The following is a 17,761-nucleotide window of genomic DNA, read 5'->3' on the forward strand; positions in this document are numbered from 1 at the left end:
GTTCCTTTTTTGGTAGCTTCCTTGGGTAAATAACTACTAGATATTCCCAGAGAATTTAACCACAGGTTATCACAGAATTCTAACTTCTGGAGCGAGTATCCTAAAGGTTTCCCTTTAAGACATCGTATAACAACAGGGGATGCATGTATTAACGCGCCACATAGCTATCTGCACCCCCCACAGAGTTAACACTTCGATGTGGAGGAGCGGAGAATAGCTGGGGAGCCGTTCCACAGCTAATCTCGTCCGTGGCTACTTTTGGTACTCGAAACGTAAACAAACGGGCGCCATTGCTAAATGACGTCACGTCCATCCTCATCCTTCGCATAGTAGTTTGCCTTACTAAGACGGATTTTCCCTGTGCTAATTTCATCGACTTGCATTTTCGCTATGTCTCTACCCTCGGCCTCGCCTTCTTCTGGAAAGTTGAGTACCAGGTTCCAGTATTGTTTAAATAAGCTCTGACCGTAAAGTAACTTTTACTTTTCGAGATATTTTATGTTTTTTGGCAGAGCTGTGCTGCTACCGGACCCGTCATTTTATGGTGTCGCTGTTACTTTGCATGCATTATTTAGCTAGCCTGAACAGCTTATTCCGGCCTTATCAATTAATTGATACTATTAGTTATTTAGTCTTCATAGCTAGGTACTTTATATATCGTGTTTTGACGCTTATTATCGGTCATCGCCTGACCCCATACTAGATCGCTAGCTTAGGCCCTAGGCCAGAGCGCCTATCATCAGTGTTCATGCATGATATATTACAGTGATCCTAGGTTAAGTTATGAAGATAGTGGCATTATTTTATGATACTGTTTACTGTGATGCAAGTGTTTTCGCCTTCAGGGACCATATAGGGGATAGGTTTGATAGTGTGCCTTTCTAACCTAACCTAAATGTAGGACCCCTATATGCTCCCTTCACCCCCTGCCTTAGGGCATTCCCTCTGTGTAGCCTTGCTCCCCCTACCACGTAAGGGGATCAAGTTCATACCAGAGTACCTATCGCTTCTCTGTCCTCCCTAAGGGAATGATCCCCCCTTAGGGTTGCGTCCGAGAATGAGGGACGGCCTGCCCTTCCTCAATTGCTGAGGTTAGGTTACCTGATCTTCCTTGCAATTGCGATACGTCCTCCAACCTTCCTAGCTTAGGGTGTAACATCCCTGCTCTAGGTTAGGCCTTGGGGGGAGCTAGTTCTGTGCCTTGCTTGAAACGGTACCCATGCACCGTTCTCAGCCAGGCTGCCTACCTTAGGCTAGGGAGCGTCCTCCCTTTCTTGGTGGCCGCTTTGGTACAGAGCCTCCCCTATGAAAGACCCTGCTTCTTCTCCCCTCCCCTCCTATCCCTTGTATGGCCTAGCCTATACTTAGGTTAGCCTATACCCATCTGTCCCCTGTCCTACAACTCCTCCTTAGGGTGGAGTGACAGGACTATATTGAGTCCCTGTGTGCAGTCCGCTCTGGTACATATATCCTTCATAGTGTCCTATGGGGTTAGCCACTGGATGCGTTTTGTCCGCAGGGGTTCTCCCCCCTCTTGGGTGTTCCCTAGCCCTCCCTTGGGCTATTCTGGCTCCCGGCCGCCTGCGGCCCACTGCCATTGGGTGATAGGGCTAGCCCCTATCATGGGTACACCCATTCAGGTGGGATGCCTTGGGGTTCGTGTCCTTACCCCTACATCCCTCCTTCTGTCTCTTTTTACTGTCCTGGTGCTGGTCCCTTGCCGCCTCCACTGTCGGCGATACCGCCCTCCCCCTTGGTGACACATCCTTGTTCCCCCCCCTGCCGCCTCCCGTCGGTTTACAGCCGATGGCCTACCCTCATACCTCCTAGCTTCGGTCGTCCGTCCATCGGGCCGGCCCCCCGCGTGCCGTCATCCATTGCCGGCGGTCCAGTTTTGCTATAGCTTATCCTTTGTCCCTGTCACCAAGCCGGCAGCTTTCGACTGCCGGAGCCTCCGCCTCCCGCCGGCGTGGCTGCCGCTGTGCCGGCGGCCGCCATCCTGGCATTACTCCTGACTTCTCTATATGTCTTCCCTAATGCCAGAAACTCTGCTGGAGCGGCCTCCGGTCTGCCGGCGCATTCCGGAGGCGCCAAGAGACTTGCACCCCTTCTCCTAGCTATCAACACCATGCTGATAGCCCTACTTTGCAACCAGATGGTTTGACTACATAAATAGATAGGTACGTATTGTCTTACCGTTCTATCAGTAGCCGTGCTGTCTTCTTGCATATCACAATTTTCCAGCATGCTGTGTGTATCTTAGCACGGCTGGTTGCCGGAAACCGTTACCCTATGGGGTCTTCTACACCCCATTTAATGGTCTGAGTGGTCTCAGTCCCAGTTTTATATCTTAGGCAATTCCTACTAGAATTCCCTTTGCCTCCCTGGCAATCTATGAAGAATTCTACCTTGTGTCCTCGGCCACAAACAAATTGCCTATGGAAAAGGTTACGGTAACCAGCCGGGCGGGTTACACGGAGTATGTGTCTATCTACTTCATTCCCCGCTCCACTCTATAACATCACAATGTTAATAATCACTTAAGATTAAGTTAAAAATTAACCTTTTAATATTTAACTTTAGAATATAAATCATTAGTATGACTTCCTCATACTCATGTTCTCTTTCTCTTACAGGAGGAGTACGTGAAATGCAACCACGGCTTCTGTGGAGTGAAGCGGCCGCACTTCTACGGGCACACGGCGTGTAGGACCCATGCCCCTTGCGCCAACAAGAAAGGCGATCTGAAGTTTTGGGAGCCGCAGAACTGTACAGTCTGCAAGGACCGCCTAGTCGAGGCGTTCAACAATCCTCCTTCAGCGGAGGTTAGGGACGCTTCTCGAGAGAAGCTACGCAAGTGGGTGCGGGGCTTCCGAAAGAACGCTACCTTGCCACCGAAGACTTGAGGGCCTTGCTTTTCCCGAAGGCATCCCCAGACTCTGTGGTCCCCAAGGATCAGATCCCCACCGTCCAGATAACTGTGGAACCTGACGTAGTCATGGCTCAGTCCATGCACGAGTGCCGTTTGGATGCCGACAACGCGGAACGTATGTCGGAAGTGTCGGAGAACTGGACTATGAGGAAGACCAGGTGGAATACCCTGAGTCGGAGCAGGAGGTCGCTCCATCTTCCACCCCCACACCGACTCCTACACTGACGGATGTTTCTCTCCCGTCTACATCCGCTACCCCGGATCCCACCCCATCCAACACCCAGGATATGTTTCGAATGCTCGAGGCTCTCATGGATAAGAAGCTCCGTGAAACACATGAGTTCTTCAAGTCCAACATGGGAAGTTCGAAGCAGCCGAAAAGGATTTCGGTTAAGGAACTCCCTGCATGCTCAGATAACAACCCCTGGAGGTATGCCGAGCACATGCCAATTACAACGGGCAAGATCTTCATCAGCGAAAAGATCGGCTCGATTGTACTGGAAGAAGTGGAATTCTTCCCGAACTTTGAGGCTTATCCGGACTGTTACGTCGGACTTCGATCTGAACCTGCCTCTAAAGAAGAGACCGAACCAAAGGAGGTGATTGTGTTCGATCTCGCGAAGGCCCAGGCTATGCTGGCCCATTCAGTAAAAAGTAGGGGCTTTACCTGCTCGAAACTTCCGGCGCTTAGCAAGAAGCACCCTACCTACGTCGCACCAGACAATGCGACCCTCCCCTTCTTGGAAAAGGCCTTCATTGCGGTTCATAAAGCAGGGGAGTGCAGACCCTTCTCCCTGACTATTCCCCCCGATGTTAGACACTGGAAAGATGTCCAGCATACATTCGTGGTAGGAAAACTAGAACCTGACGTCACTGGCCGTCAGTTTAACGAAGACCTCCCGAAACAATGACCATCTCCTTCGTCGGGAACATGACACGAAGGAAAGGCTCGCCGCATCCATGTCCCTCCAGGTACAGCTCGACGTCATGGCAGGTGACACTAGGGTCCCTGACTACTACATGGTTCTCGCCAAAACACATTTGGCGACCGTAGTAAAAGATCTGTACAGCTTCACGAAGGCTCGTAGAGCCTGTCGTGAATTCGTGTTCTCCAGTGCCACAGTGAGACACGAACCCCGGAGGCTGATTTCCTCCAACATCTGGGGTAAGCACCTCTTTCCCTCTTCCCTTGTGAAAGAGATCACCGACAAGGCCGCCACGGAGAACAGGAACCTTCTCCATAAGTGGGGCATGTCAAAGAAAAGAAAATCCTCTCAGGACGACGGCCCTCAACCTAAGAGGAAACCCACTAAGCAAAAACCTCAGCAACGTCAACAGAGACGGCAGTTTCCGGGATCCGCTACTCCCCAAGTGGCAGCTCAGCCACAGCAGACTTTCAGCTGGTCACCCAACTGGTCTTGTCACAGTCGCCGGTTTTCACCCCTGCTTTCGAGCAACAGTCAACTACCTTTCGTCCCAAAGGTAGAGGCTCAAACAGAGGTGCAGGCAGAGACGCATCTCGCCGTCCCTCCATAGGCAGAGGAGGAAGGGGAGCTAGCGGCCGAGGCAGTAAACCTTCGGGAAACCAGAAGCAATGAAGTGCTTCCGGTGGGAGGAAGACTCCGCCAATTCCAGGATCGTTGGACCTTCGATCCCTGGGCACACAGCATCGTCAAGAAGGGTCTAGGCTGGAGCTGGAGTCAACCACCCCCAACCTTCCAGCAGTTTTTCCAACAATCAACCCCCCTTCTGGAAGAATATGTCCTAGATCTCTTGAACAAGAAGGTGATAAGGAGGGTTAAGTCAACCAGGTTCCAAGGGAGACTGTTTTGCGTCCCCAAGAAGGACTCCGACAAACTCAGAGTCATTCTAGACTTATCCCCCCTCAACAAGTTCATAGCGAACAACAAGTTCAAGATGCTGACTCTTCAACAGATAAGGACCCTTCTGCCCCACGGATCTTCACAAAGCTGGCAGACGCCATCGTTCAACAGCTTCGCCTCCGCGGCGTCCAGGTGATGGCCTACCTCAACGACTGGCTGGTCTGGGCTCCATCGCCCGAAGATTGTCTAAGATCCTGCGACAAAGTTACCCAGTTCCTAGAACACCTGGGATTCAAGATAAACAGAAAGAAATCTCGCCTCTCTCCAGCTCAGAAGTTCCAATGGTTAGGAATCCAATGGAATCTTCAGTCACACCGCCTTTCCATCCCTCAGAAGAAAAGGAAGGAAATAGCAGGGTCTGTCAAAAGACTGCTGAAATCCAAACGGATCTCAAGACGTCAGCAGGAACGAGTTCTAGGCTCTCTACAGTTCGCCTCAGTGACAAACCCAGTGCTACTTGCACAGCTAAAGGATGCCGCGGGAGTCTGGAGACGTTCCGCATCCATCGCTCGAAGAGATCTCAAGAGACGGCTTCCAAACAGACTTCGGTTACTCTTAAAGCCGTGGTCGGAAGCAAAGGCCCTGAAAAGGTCCATCCCTCTTCAACACCCACCTCCATCACTCAACATCCACACGGACGCTTCGCTGGAGGGTTGGGGAGGTCACTCCCACCAAAAAAAGGCTCAAGGAACATGGTCTCCCCTATTCAAGACGTTTCACATCAACATCTTGGAGGCCATGGCGGTCCTTCTAACTCTGAAGAAACTTTCCCCGCCTCCCTCGATCCATATTCGTCTAACCCTGGACAACTCGGTAGTAGTTCGATGTCTCAATCGCCAAGGCTCAAGATCGCCCCAGATAAATCAGGTGCTTCTCCCAATCTTCCGTCTGGCAGAGAAGAAGAAATGGCACCTGTCTGCAGTTCATCTACAAGGATTCCGCAACGTGACGGCGGACGCTCTATCTCGAACAAGCCCGATAGAGTCGGAATGGTCTCTAGACGCAAGATCCTTCTCCTTCATCTCTCACCAAGTCCCAGAACTTCAGATCGATCTCTTCGCAACGAGCGACAACAATCAACTTCCTTGATATGTGGCCCCGTACGAGGACCTCAAGGCAGAAGCAGTGGACGCCATGTCACTGGATTGGAACAGATGGTCCAGGATCTACCTGTTCCCTCCCACCAACCTTCCGCTAAAAGTCCTCTCCAAACTGAGAACCTTCAAAGGAACAGCGGCCCTAGTGGCTCCCAAGTGGCCCCGGAGCAACTGGTACCCCCTAGTCCTGGAGCTACAACCCACGCTGATCCCTCTCCCGGGCCCAGTTCTCTCCCAGCAAGTACAGAAGTCGACTGTCTTTGCTTCATCATCGAAAGTCAGGGACCTTCATCTCATGATTTTCTCTCCCTAGCCGCGAAGAAAAGGTTTGGGATCTCGAAGAAAAGTCTAGACTTCCTCGAGGAATACAAGACCGAATCCACATGACGGCAATACGAATCATCCTGGAGAAAATGGGTCTCATTCGTCAAGGCAAAAAATCCTACGGAAATCACCATCGATTTTTGCATGTCCTTCTTCATTCACCTTCATGGACAGGGCTTAGCAGCCAACACGATTTCTACTTGCAAATCGGCCTTGACTAGACCACTACTGTATGCCTTCCAGATTGATCTGTCCAGCGACATCTTCAATAAACTGCCGAAGGCATGAGCTCGTCTACGCCCAGCACCCCCACCAAAACCTATCTCCTGGTCCCTGGACAAGGTGCTCCATTTTGCCTCCAACTTGGACAACGATTCGTGCCCTCTCAAGGATCTGACTCAAAAGGTTATATTTCTTTTTGCTCTTGCCTCAGGAGCCCGAGTCAGCGAAATAGTGGCATTATCAAGGGACGAGGGTCACATTCTGTTTACAGACTCAGGAGACCTTACCCTCTTCCCGGATCCGACGTTTCTCGCTAAAAACGAACTACCCACCAAAAGATGGGGCCCTTGGAGAATCTGCCCCCTGAAAGAAGATGCCTCTCTATGTCCAGTAGAGAGCCTCAAGGTCTATCTTCGTAGAACTTCTGACTTTGGTGGAGGCCAACTCTTCAAAGGAGAAACATCGGGTAGCGACCTGTCACTGAAACAACTAAGAGCGAAAATCACCTACTTCATTCGCAGAGCGGATCCTGACAGTACACCCACAGGTCATGATCCTAGAAAAGTCGCATCGTCTCTGAATTTCTTTCAGAGCATGAATTTCGAAAGCCTCAAGAGTTTCACAGGCTGGAAATCCTCGCGTGTTTTCTTCAAGCACTACGCGAAACAAGTGCATGAAGTCAAACATTTTGTGGTAGCCGCAGGTAGTGTTATGAAACCTGCACCTAACTCTGCATAGAACAGTGAGTTACTTGGGACTCTAACTCCCCGGGTGCCTATGTTGACCCTCGTGTGATACGTAGTGAATTCAGAGACACTTAGTGTTTTTTCATAGACTGTTCTTTCCCAAGGTGAAATGTCATAGTTGTCACATGAGTGCCGCATGCCTAGAGCATGATGTGTTTTTCCTTATTAAAGACTGATGTTCCTCTGGAACCTGTGCCTTCTAATAATTTGAAATTTTCTTTCAGATTCAAGAGCGAAGTCTTTCATTACTATGTACATTATAATTTATTGTAAATTACTTTTACATCCCTTATTGCATTTATTTACCATATTCTGCAATTGTGAAATAAAATTTCTATTTTATTACTTGTGCGTCTCAATCCGCTCCTACTTATACTATGAAATAAATGGTTGTCATAGTTTCATTATCCCGTCCTTTTTTCTTTATAAAAATGATGAAGATAATTGGTTCAGTCCATATTATATACTCACCTATGCTATTTAATATTCCTAACTGAATACTTACTTGCGCTATACCTTCGAGACCAGACCGTTCTCTTTTCACAATATACAGTGCCTAACCACCACTTGTCTGTCATTGAGAATGTTCCTATATGAATATCAACCATTCTGTCTTGTCTCCGAGTTCTTCACGTTCTCCCCGCAAGGTGGGTAGCCCTTCAAGAACCACTTTGATCCTCAGCATGGTCCGTTGGGACTTCTCTGCCAAGGGGGGCAGGAAGTTTCAGCCCCACGGAACCTCTATCAAGATTACCATGCTTACTCTTTTCAAAGCCCTCGGCACTTACACTACAAGGGGAAAATCTACCACGATACATTGATTCTCTGGTATTCTTCCATCAGGACACCATGGCTTGAGCCCAAAAAACGGATTTTGAGCGAAGTGAAAAATCTATTTTTGGGTGAGATAGCCATGGCGTCCTGATGGACCCTCCCTGCTACTTCATCCAGCCTTTCAGGTCCCACCCTGTCCTGCTGTATCATGGTGATCAGCAAGCAACTGGCTTCAGGATGAGGACGGACGTGACGTCATTTAGCAAAGGCGCTCGTTTGTTTACGTTTCGAGTACCAAAAGTAGCCACGGACGAGATTAGCTGTGGAACGGCTCCCCAGCTATTCTCCGCTCCTCCACATCGAAGTGTTAACTCTGTGTGGGGTGCAGATAGCTATGTGGCGCGTTAATACATGCATCCCCTGTTGTTATACGATGTCTTAAAGGGAAACCTTTAGGATACTCGCTCCAGAAGTTAGAATTCTGTGATAACCTGTGGTTAAATTCTCTGGGAATATCTAGTAGTTATTTACCCAAGGAAGCTACCAAAAAAGGAACCTTCCATCAGGACGCCATGGCCATATCACCCAAAAATAGATTTTTAGCTTCTCTCAAAATCCGTTCCATGAAACTACCACCCCTCGCTAGCAGTAAAGCGTTCGCCTGGTTCCTACAGCCTGAAGTTCACTTACGCATTAATGGCGCGACTGGCTGAAGCAGCAGAGCAAACTATATCTACTTGTCAATAACCCGAGGGCACTTTCCCAGAAATCTCCGATTGGGTTTGCGATTAAAGAGGACACCCAAATAGAGTACGACACCCTCAAAAATAGCTACTGTAGCCGAACTAACCATTGCCATCCGTCCCATGTAGACAAGCTTTTTCCGCTCCCTCAAATCCCATTGGGGAACCAAAAGACTTTGCTTGCCCTCAGGGAAATGATCAGTATTGTTCCCTTGCAACCTGCCGCAGACGGCTCTCCTCAGGAGGTGAAACCTACTTGGAGCCCTTTTAGTACGAAAGTTACCTGAACCTGTACGCGATGCCATTCCCAATGTCGATACCTTGCTCATGAAGGATCTGATGATCAAAGTTGTTGTGCTTATGGACAGCTCGCTCACCACTTTCAAGGCCTTTATCAACGCCTCCACTCCTGACAAAGAGGACAAAACCGCCGACCACCCACATATGCTGTCCTTCTCTCATGCACCAACCAATGACCTCTCCTGCCACTTACTGACGCTCATTAGCCGCAGTTCTGCTAATATCATTCCAGATTAGGGGCTACCACGAAGAATTGTGTGGATGCTTGTCAATGGCCTAAAAAGGTGTAAGTAGGCCATTGTTGTTATGGTGGTCTTCCCTGTTGTAAATCTTTTAATTTTACATGATGCAGTTTTTGGTAGACACTGGTTCCTAGGATACCCTTTTACCAAAGTCACTCTCCAGGACACATTGTAGTCTTTCTAAGCCTGCAGACGTTCACTTGGTAGCTGCCAAAGGATCATAGAACCCCACTCATGGGTACGAGACATTCGCACTATTGTCTTGGAGGGCCAAATACTATTGGAAATTCCTCGTTGCCGATGTAACATTGCTGCTACTTGGTGCGTATTTCCTTGCAAATCTCTACATACTGTTTGATGTTGTGCACCGACGATTAATCAATGCAGACTCTTCAACTCACCCCCTCTGACCTCACACTCCACAGCAGCACACAAAAAGAGGCCTACGCCACCTTCTCATGCCGAATCCGGAATTCTTTCAGCCTGAACTTCGCCAAACACGTGCGGTTCTCGCCAAGAATGGTATTTATCCTATATCAGGATGATGGGGCCCCATGTTCTCCAGATTCAGGCATCTGGCCCAGATCGTTTGGCAGCTGCTAAACAATCATTCACTGAAATAGAAGAAATGGGCTTTTGCAAAATTGCCACAAGCTCATGGTAGTCGCCTTTACACATTGTCCTGAAGAGGGAAGGCTCTTAGTGCCCTTATTGGGATTATAGGCGTCAGAACATGCACAGTCAACCGGATTACTATCCCCTTCCAAACTTTGTCGACATTACCTCTTAATTGAACAAAGCAAAGGCGTCCTCCATTCACAAACTCCTGATGGTGTATTATTATGGGCCCATGAACCGAGAAGATATCCCCAAGACCCACATCACCAACCCTCTTTGTACTTACACCTTCAATTACTCCTGTTTCATCCTTCCTAATGCTGGGGCCACTTTCCATTGCCTCATGGATGGCATCTCAGGCGACAACCCCTTCTACATTTGTTACATGGACTACATACTTGTGTTCTCTTCCTCCAAAGAGAAAAACTTCCCTCACCTATAAATTATTCTCGACTGCCTACAACAGAGCGGCCTTATAGTCCAGTACGACAAATGTACCTTTGGCACCAACGAAGTTTTGTTCTAGGGTCACCGCATCACTTCTAAAGACATCCACTCCCTACCTGAGAAGGTAACAGCTGTTAGGAACTTCCCCACGCTCTTGTCCATCACACCACTGCAAGAATTCTTGGACATGATAACCTATTATCACTGGTTCCTGCCAGCCATTGCTGCCACTCTTGGCCCTCTTTATGCCACCTTCAAGGGCAAGCTAAAAGACTTGAGGTGGTGTCCCCATCAAGAAGTGGGATTCTGCAATGCAAACGATGCCCTATCAAACACTGCTGCTCTCACTTTTCCCATGCTACATGCCATTCTTCTCTCCGTCTATGCCAGCAACGTCATTTGGTACATTACTTGAGCAGGTGGTCAACGGCTCACTCAACCCTTTGGGTTTCTTCAGAAGAAAACTGTCCAAGGCAGAATTTGTCTATTCTCCCTTTGACTACAAATTACTGGTGGTGGATTTGGCTGTCCATCACTTACATCACTTTTTAAAAAGTACTCCTTTCATCATTTGCCCTGACCTCTTGCCTCTGGTGCATGCCTTCACTAAGCAGTCCACACCGTTTTTGCCCGTCTCCGCCATGGCTCAATACAACTGCATCCTTCAACATGTCCCTGGGAAAATTAATCCCGTTGCTGATATCCTGTCATCAAACACATTGGCTGCCATTTACCTGGGATGAGATTACAAGAATGTAGGATATCTTGAAAATCCCTTCATCGGGAAGACATCCCCATCGACATCTTCAATACCACCCTCCATAGTGGCGTAAGTACTAGTAGACCACGACTAGGGATACCTGCTCCCATACACTGACTGGTGTTTAATTTATTCCAGAGATTCTCAAACCCCTTGTACCTACCAATTGCACAGCTACTGAAGACGAAGCTTATTTGGCACAGCTTCACTAAGGATGCTAAGGATTTAGTCCACACATATACTTCATATCAAACTTCAAAAGTACATTGACACACGGATTCAGGGGTGGGCACCTTTCCTCAACCTCAGGGATGCAATGCTTTGCTCATATCCACGTTGATGTAGTAGATCCCCTACCCACATCACAAGGACATCATTACCTGTTCACCGTAATTGATCGCTCCACTCGTTGGCCTGAAGCCATTCCCATGCAAATTACTATATCCAACTCATATACATCTGCCTTACTCAGGATGGATAGCGAGATTTCGTATCCCTGATCATATTACTTCTCACAGGGTTATCATTTCTACATCTCAATAGTTGACATCATTAGCGAGTCTCCTGAACATCACCCTACATTAGACAACTGCCTACAACCCAGCTGCCAGCGGAATGGTTGAACGTTTTCATTGTACCCTTAAAGCAGTTTTGATGTCCTGCTGGAATAACTCCAACTGATCTACTCAGTTTCCCTGGGTCCTCCTGCCTGGGATTAAGGACCCCGCCTAAGGATACCTCGGCAGCTGAAAGAGTGTATGGTGTGACCCGTTCGTCGTCCTTACTGAATTTTTTCCATCTGCAACCTCTTCTGACAAAATATTTACTCTACGCCGCCAGACATACGAGCCAACAATGAAGCAACAACACCAAAAGATTTTCCCGCCACAACATACTTCTTCCTGCGCAACGGACACTAGCAAGCCACCACAGGCACACCCTTACAAAGGCTCTTTCCTTATGATCCGTTGCATATGTATCATAGAATTTACATATCTCCTGCCAGACGACCGGCCTACAGTTTGCCTCTTTAAAGCAGGGTGCCCTATTTCCCACGTATGTTTTTTTATAGGGAGGAGCCCTGTCCTGCACCTGTTTCATACACGCTCATACAATGTAATGTCTTTTTTTTTTTTATCCTTTGCTTGCTCCCACGGTAATAACAGAATAACCTGTTTAAGCTTGCCTTTGCATGCTTTAGTTTGTTTGTGGCATTCTTGCTTAGAGCTGCTTGTATATAGGCTCGTTATCTTTTGAATGAAGGGAATTTGTATTTATCTCACCTCTCTCTTAGCACCTAACAGTTACTTTGCCAAACAATCTAAACCAAGAACTCAACCACTTTTAATCTTGTGGTGTAATGACAGGTTTCTATATATTATTTATAATACGCAGTAAATGACTCGTGGTATATATATATATATATATATATATATATATATATATATATATATATGTATATATATATATATATATATATATATATATATATATATATATATATATATATATATATATAAATATATATATATATATATATATATATATATATATATATATATATATATATATATATATATATATATATATATATATATATATATATATATATTTATATATATATATATATATATATATATATATATATATATATATATATATATATATATATATATATATAGAGAGACAATTAATACTGCATGAGTGATTTTATCTTTTAGGCTGCCTATATATGAAGAATAGTTGTAATTGTAGATTTGGATTTACATGTTAATTCTTTAGTATCTTTTAGTCTCATTCTTTTGTGCCATTTTATTCCATATTGATACCTTGCATGTATTGATAATAACAATATCAATAATCATAATCACAATCATTATTATTATTATTATTATTATTATTATTATTATTATTATTATTATTATTATTATTATTATTATTACACGCAAGGTATCAATAGAAGGTGAAATGACGAAAGACCAAAGAATTGAAAGTAATTAACATAAAACATATAAATCTAACATTACAAGTATATTTTATATAAGATCAACCTAAAAGATAGATATGCAGATACAGTGTCAACATTTAATAAAGGTCTTGTTATACTAATTTCAATTGATTCAAATATTTTACCTTCATCATCTTGGACCTTTGTCTAAAATCGGAGTATATTTACAAGTCTTCAAATGATCCTTGATGCTATAGAGAAGGGTTTCCGCAAGCAGGGCTCCTCTTGGAGACGAAAGGCTATAATCATTGTAAAAAAATTTCAAATTAGGGCATAGTGACTTGCAATACCAAAATGCCAGAAGCACCTTTATCCCAAACCTCTGCTAAAAAGTGATGTGTATGACAGGACTTTAATTCTGAAAGTAAGACATACGAGATAAAGACAAATGGGGAATAAAAAGAAAATAAGAGGCAAGATTAAGTACTCTATATGTAACAGTTACCAATTCATCTTGAAAGTGACTGGGAAAAATTATATGCAACATACATGAGCCTCGAGAAATGTGATAGAACTTATCCCGAAACAATGAGCAAGGAGGTGAGAATGTTTTCTATGAATGATGATGAAAGGAGCTTCCGTAAGAATAAGCTGTGAGGAGAGTGAAAGGAATGGTTTAAAAGTAAGGGTAAGACTAGAATGGGCACTTGGTAGAGTGCATACCTTCGCCACCACCATTTTTGTCACCAAGAAAACTAATGAGGAGGGTATGTAAGCCTAAAAAAAAAAAACATATATCAAAAGGTCGGAAAATTTCACGAGATTTGATCAAATAGATTTTGAGCTAGTCAAATCACAAACACACACAGGCAGACAGACATACAAACACGGCTATCAAAACATAAGCTTCGCCGTAACGAAGTTGGCAAAAGTAATAAATATGTAAGGAAAATGAGTCATAAATGAAGTTTGAATTCGTCAAGTTTTTCAGACGATAGTGTGCTTAACCAAAAAATATTAGGAAATGGGATTATTTAAAAGTTTGTACAAAGGAATAAACAAATAACAAATATATGAAATAGTAATATTACGTGGATAATTACTGCAGGCGGTGGAGGAAGAGAAAGTATTAATTCATAAAATCATTTAGGAGAAAGTATAGCAATTATATTATGGTAAGATGAGAAAAGTATATTAAAGAGTGTGTGCTGAGGATTTAGATAAAACTTGGATTAATCATGGAAGTTAATATGACAGGATTATTGAAGAAAAAAAGTATCTGTGTATTACACATGGTGTTAAAAAGAGATAGGGTGATGAATGTGAAGATGAAATAACAATTCATAATGAATCAACATAACTAAAAGATGATAAAAAAGTGCTTATTATTCAAGGAATAATTAGAAAAAAAAATAGATTGAAAGACTTATTGGAAAAGAATAGCCTTAGTAGTCAGGAAGAGTAAGAGTACGTGCTCTATACATTTATAGAGTTAGTAAAGTTTCTATTGTTATGGAAGTTTTTTGTACAAGATGGTCATCTGCAATTCAGTAGTTGAAGTTTCATTACAGAAGTGACCTTTATCTTTTTCTTTAGATTAGTTACAGAAAATGGCTCTATGTAGTAGGTTATGTTTGGTTAGGTTGTATGTGAGTGTTTTGGTATGTACTTTTATCCATATGAAATATATCTAGAAATGTCCTAAAACACATTTGTTCCAGTGTATATAGTATTCTTCGATATGATTCAAAGCTTGCAATAAAAAAATCTTGCGAACATTATGAAACAGTAATGTAAAATTGAATGTTTGCTTATAATTCCATTTTTTTTTATCAAGGGAAAAAACATATGAGAGCGAAAATCAAATACTTATTGTGATTGAAAAGAAAGTTATAGTTACATTCAGCAGCCAACAAAACTTGCTAAAACAATCGTTTGCAAAGAAATACAGTGAAGCGTTAAAAGACATAAAAGATTTATTACAGGACTAACGGCCTTCAAAACGAACAATAGCATGTCCTAATAGCTTTTGATGTATTCGTATGGCATCTTGTAACTCGCTTCATAGAAGTGTCTAAGGAGTTGAGTAAGTTTGTGAAGTTAAGTTTTGGAAACAGATTACCCCTATTGAGTAAATATGGATAAATATCAACACAACACGTCTCGCCAGGTAAATCCTGAACTGCTGATTAGCAGTTAGGTTCCGACCTCTTTTATGGCCTCTCGTGGCATGATTGGTTTCGACCTGGCCATTCATTGGAAGGGGTGAGCGTTCGATCCCAAGTGTGAGGTAAAAATTCATTTCTATTTGAACACGATGTTGTGTTGATATTTATCCATATTGACTCATTAGGGGTAATTTAATTGAATTACTATCAATTGTGTCATGTGGTGGGCCGGGAAGTAGGGGAAAACTCGCTGGTAAGAGACTGATGTCTCGCCAGGTAAATCCTGACCTGCTGGTTAGCAATTAGGTTTCGACTTCTTTTATGGCCTCTTGTGGCATGGTTGGTTTCGACCGGGCCTTTCATTGGAAGGGGCCAGCGTTCGATCCCAAGTGTGAGGTGAAAATTCATTTCTATTTGAACACGATGTTGTGTTGATATATATATATATATATATATATATATATATATATATATATATATAAATATATATATATATATATATATATATATATATATATATGTATATATATATGTATATATATATATTTATATATATATATATATATATATATATATATATATATATATATATATATATATATATATATATATATATATATATATATATATACACACACATATATATATATATATATATATATATATGTATGCATATATATATATATATATATATATATGTGATTTATATATATATATATATATATATATATATATATATATATAGATATATATAGATATATAGATATATATATATATATATATATATATATATATATATATCTATATATATATATATATATATATATATATATATATATATATATATATATATATATATATGCATATATATATATATATAGATATATATATATATATATATATATATATATATATATATATATATATATATGTATATATATAGATAAATAGATAAATAGATAGATAGATAGATAGATAGATAGATATTTAGATAGGTAGATAGATAGATAGATATTCATATGCAAATGCATATATACGCATATATAGATGCATATATAGATATCTATCTAATATATAGGTGTGTGAATACACATTAATATATAAATACATATAATATATATGGATAACTAAATATTGTAATCTATCCCTAAAACCCTAAAAAACCAGAAAAAAAATCCAACCACATATCTTTAAGGAAATCGATTTTCTTTAACCACATCCGAACGATGATGTAAAAATTATAGACTACAAAATTTTCCCAATATTTTAGAGTTAAAAAGGAGAAAAAATAGGAGCAACAGGATATCATTGAAGAAATAAAACTTATTGGCATCATTAATTAAGTTGATAAAATATTCATACATGTTACCTTAGAAAATTTGATTAACTGCCAGGTTGCTGTTAATCGCTTTCTATTTAAGGTTTGAGGGCCGTTTACGAATGGCAGAGGCAAGGGATAGTGAAAGTTCCCTAGAGGCTGTCTATATATACATATGAGCGGCGCCCAAGGCCCTCTCCACCCTAGCTTGGACCAGGGACGGCCAGGCAATGGCTGCTGATGATCAGCAGGTAGTCCTATAGGTTCCTCCAACTCCTAACCCAATCCTTATCTCAAAAGGATGGTGAAGTTGCAGACACTACAAGAAACTATCAATTTTGAATGCACCTCGAAGCCCAGCTCAGCCGATAGCCAAGCATGGGCGATTACAATAGACTTACGTAACCCAATTCAAATTGATGAAAAACTTACATTACTTATAAGAACTCAATCATTTTAGTAATCAAAGCAACAAGGAAAAGGACAAAGGTTGTGATATTGAAGATCATTATCAAAGTAAATGTTCGAAGGAGATATAAGTGATACGTATTTTCAAACAAAAATAGGTTTTCGTAAGGAACTAATTAAAGTTCTTGGTAAATCTGTTATGGTAAACTTCTCGACACCACCAGTTTGCATGACTAGCAAAAAGGGCTTCTTGAATATTCCCTGAGAATTTAAAATTCATGAGATTTAAACGCAAATCCTATGCAAGAAATTAGTCCAAAGAAATTAGTCCATAAAACTTTCCAAGCTTCACTGCAGAAGAAGGATTATCCAGAAGCAAGAGAAGATAGGGTTGAAAAATAATACTAAAAATCTAATTTTTTTTCCCTTTTATTCATGTTTAATTACTCTGAATTATATATAGTTTTTCTTTGGTGTCGGTAGCTTGTATATATCAAATATTCAGGTGAAAGTTGTATGACTTTGATTGCACTAAAAATCTAGCACCAAATTCATAATATTAAATTTCGGATATTTAGAATTTTTTAAGTTTTACAATCGTTGTAATTTATATACGTAGCTGTTTCTTTATGTTTGCTGTGATATAATTCCAACAGAAAAGACACAAAGGTACCTCAAATCAAGGGGTTTATCAATATATATATATATATATATATATATATATATATATATATATATATATATATATATATATATATATATATATATATATATATATACATATATATATATATATGTATATATATATATATATATATATATATATATATA

Source organism: Palaemon carinicauda, chromosome 24 (genome assembly GCF_036898095.1).
Source record: "Palaemon carinicauda isolate YSFRI2023 chromosome 24, ASM3689809v2, whole genome shotgun sequence".
Classification (NCBI taxonomy): Eukaryota; Metazoa; Arthropoda; class Malacostraca; order Decapoda; family Palaemonidae; genus Palaemon; species Palaemon carinicauda.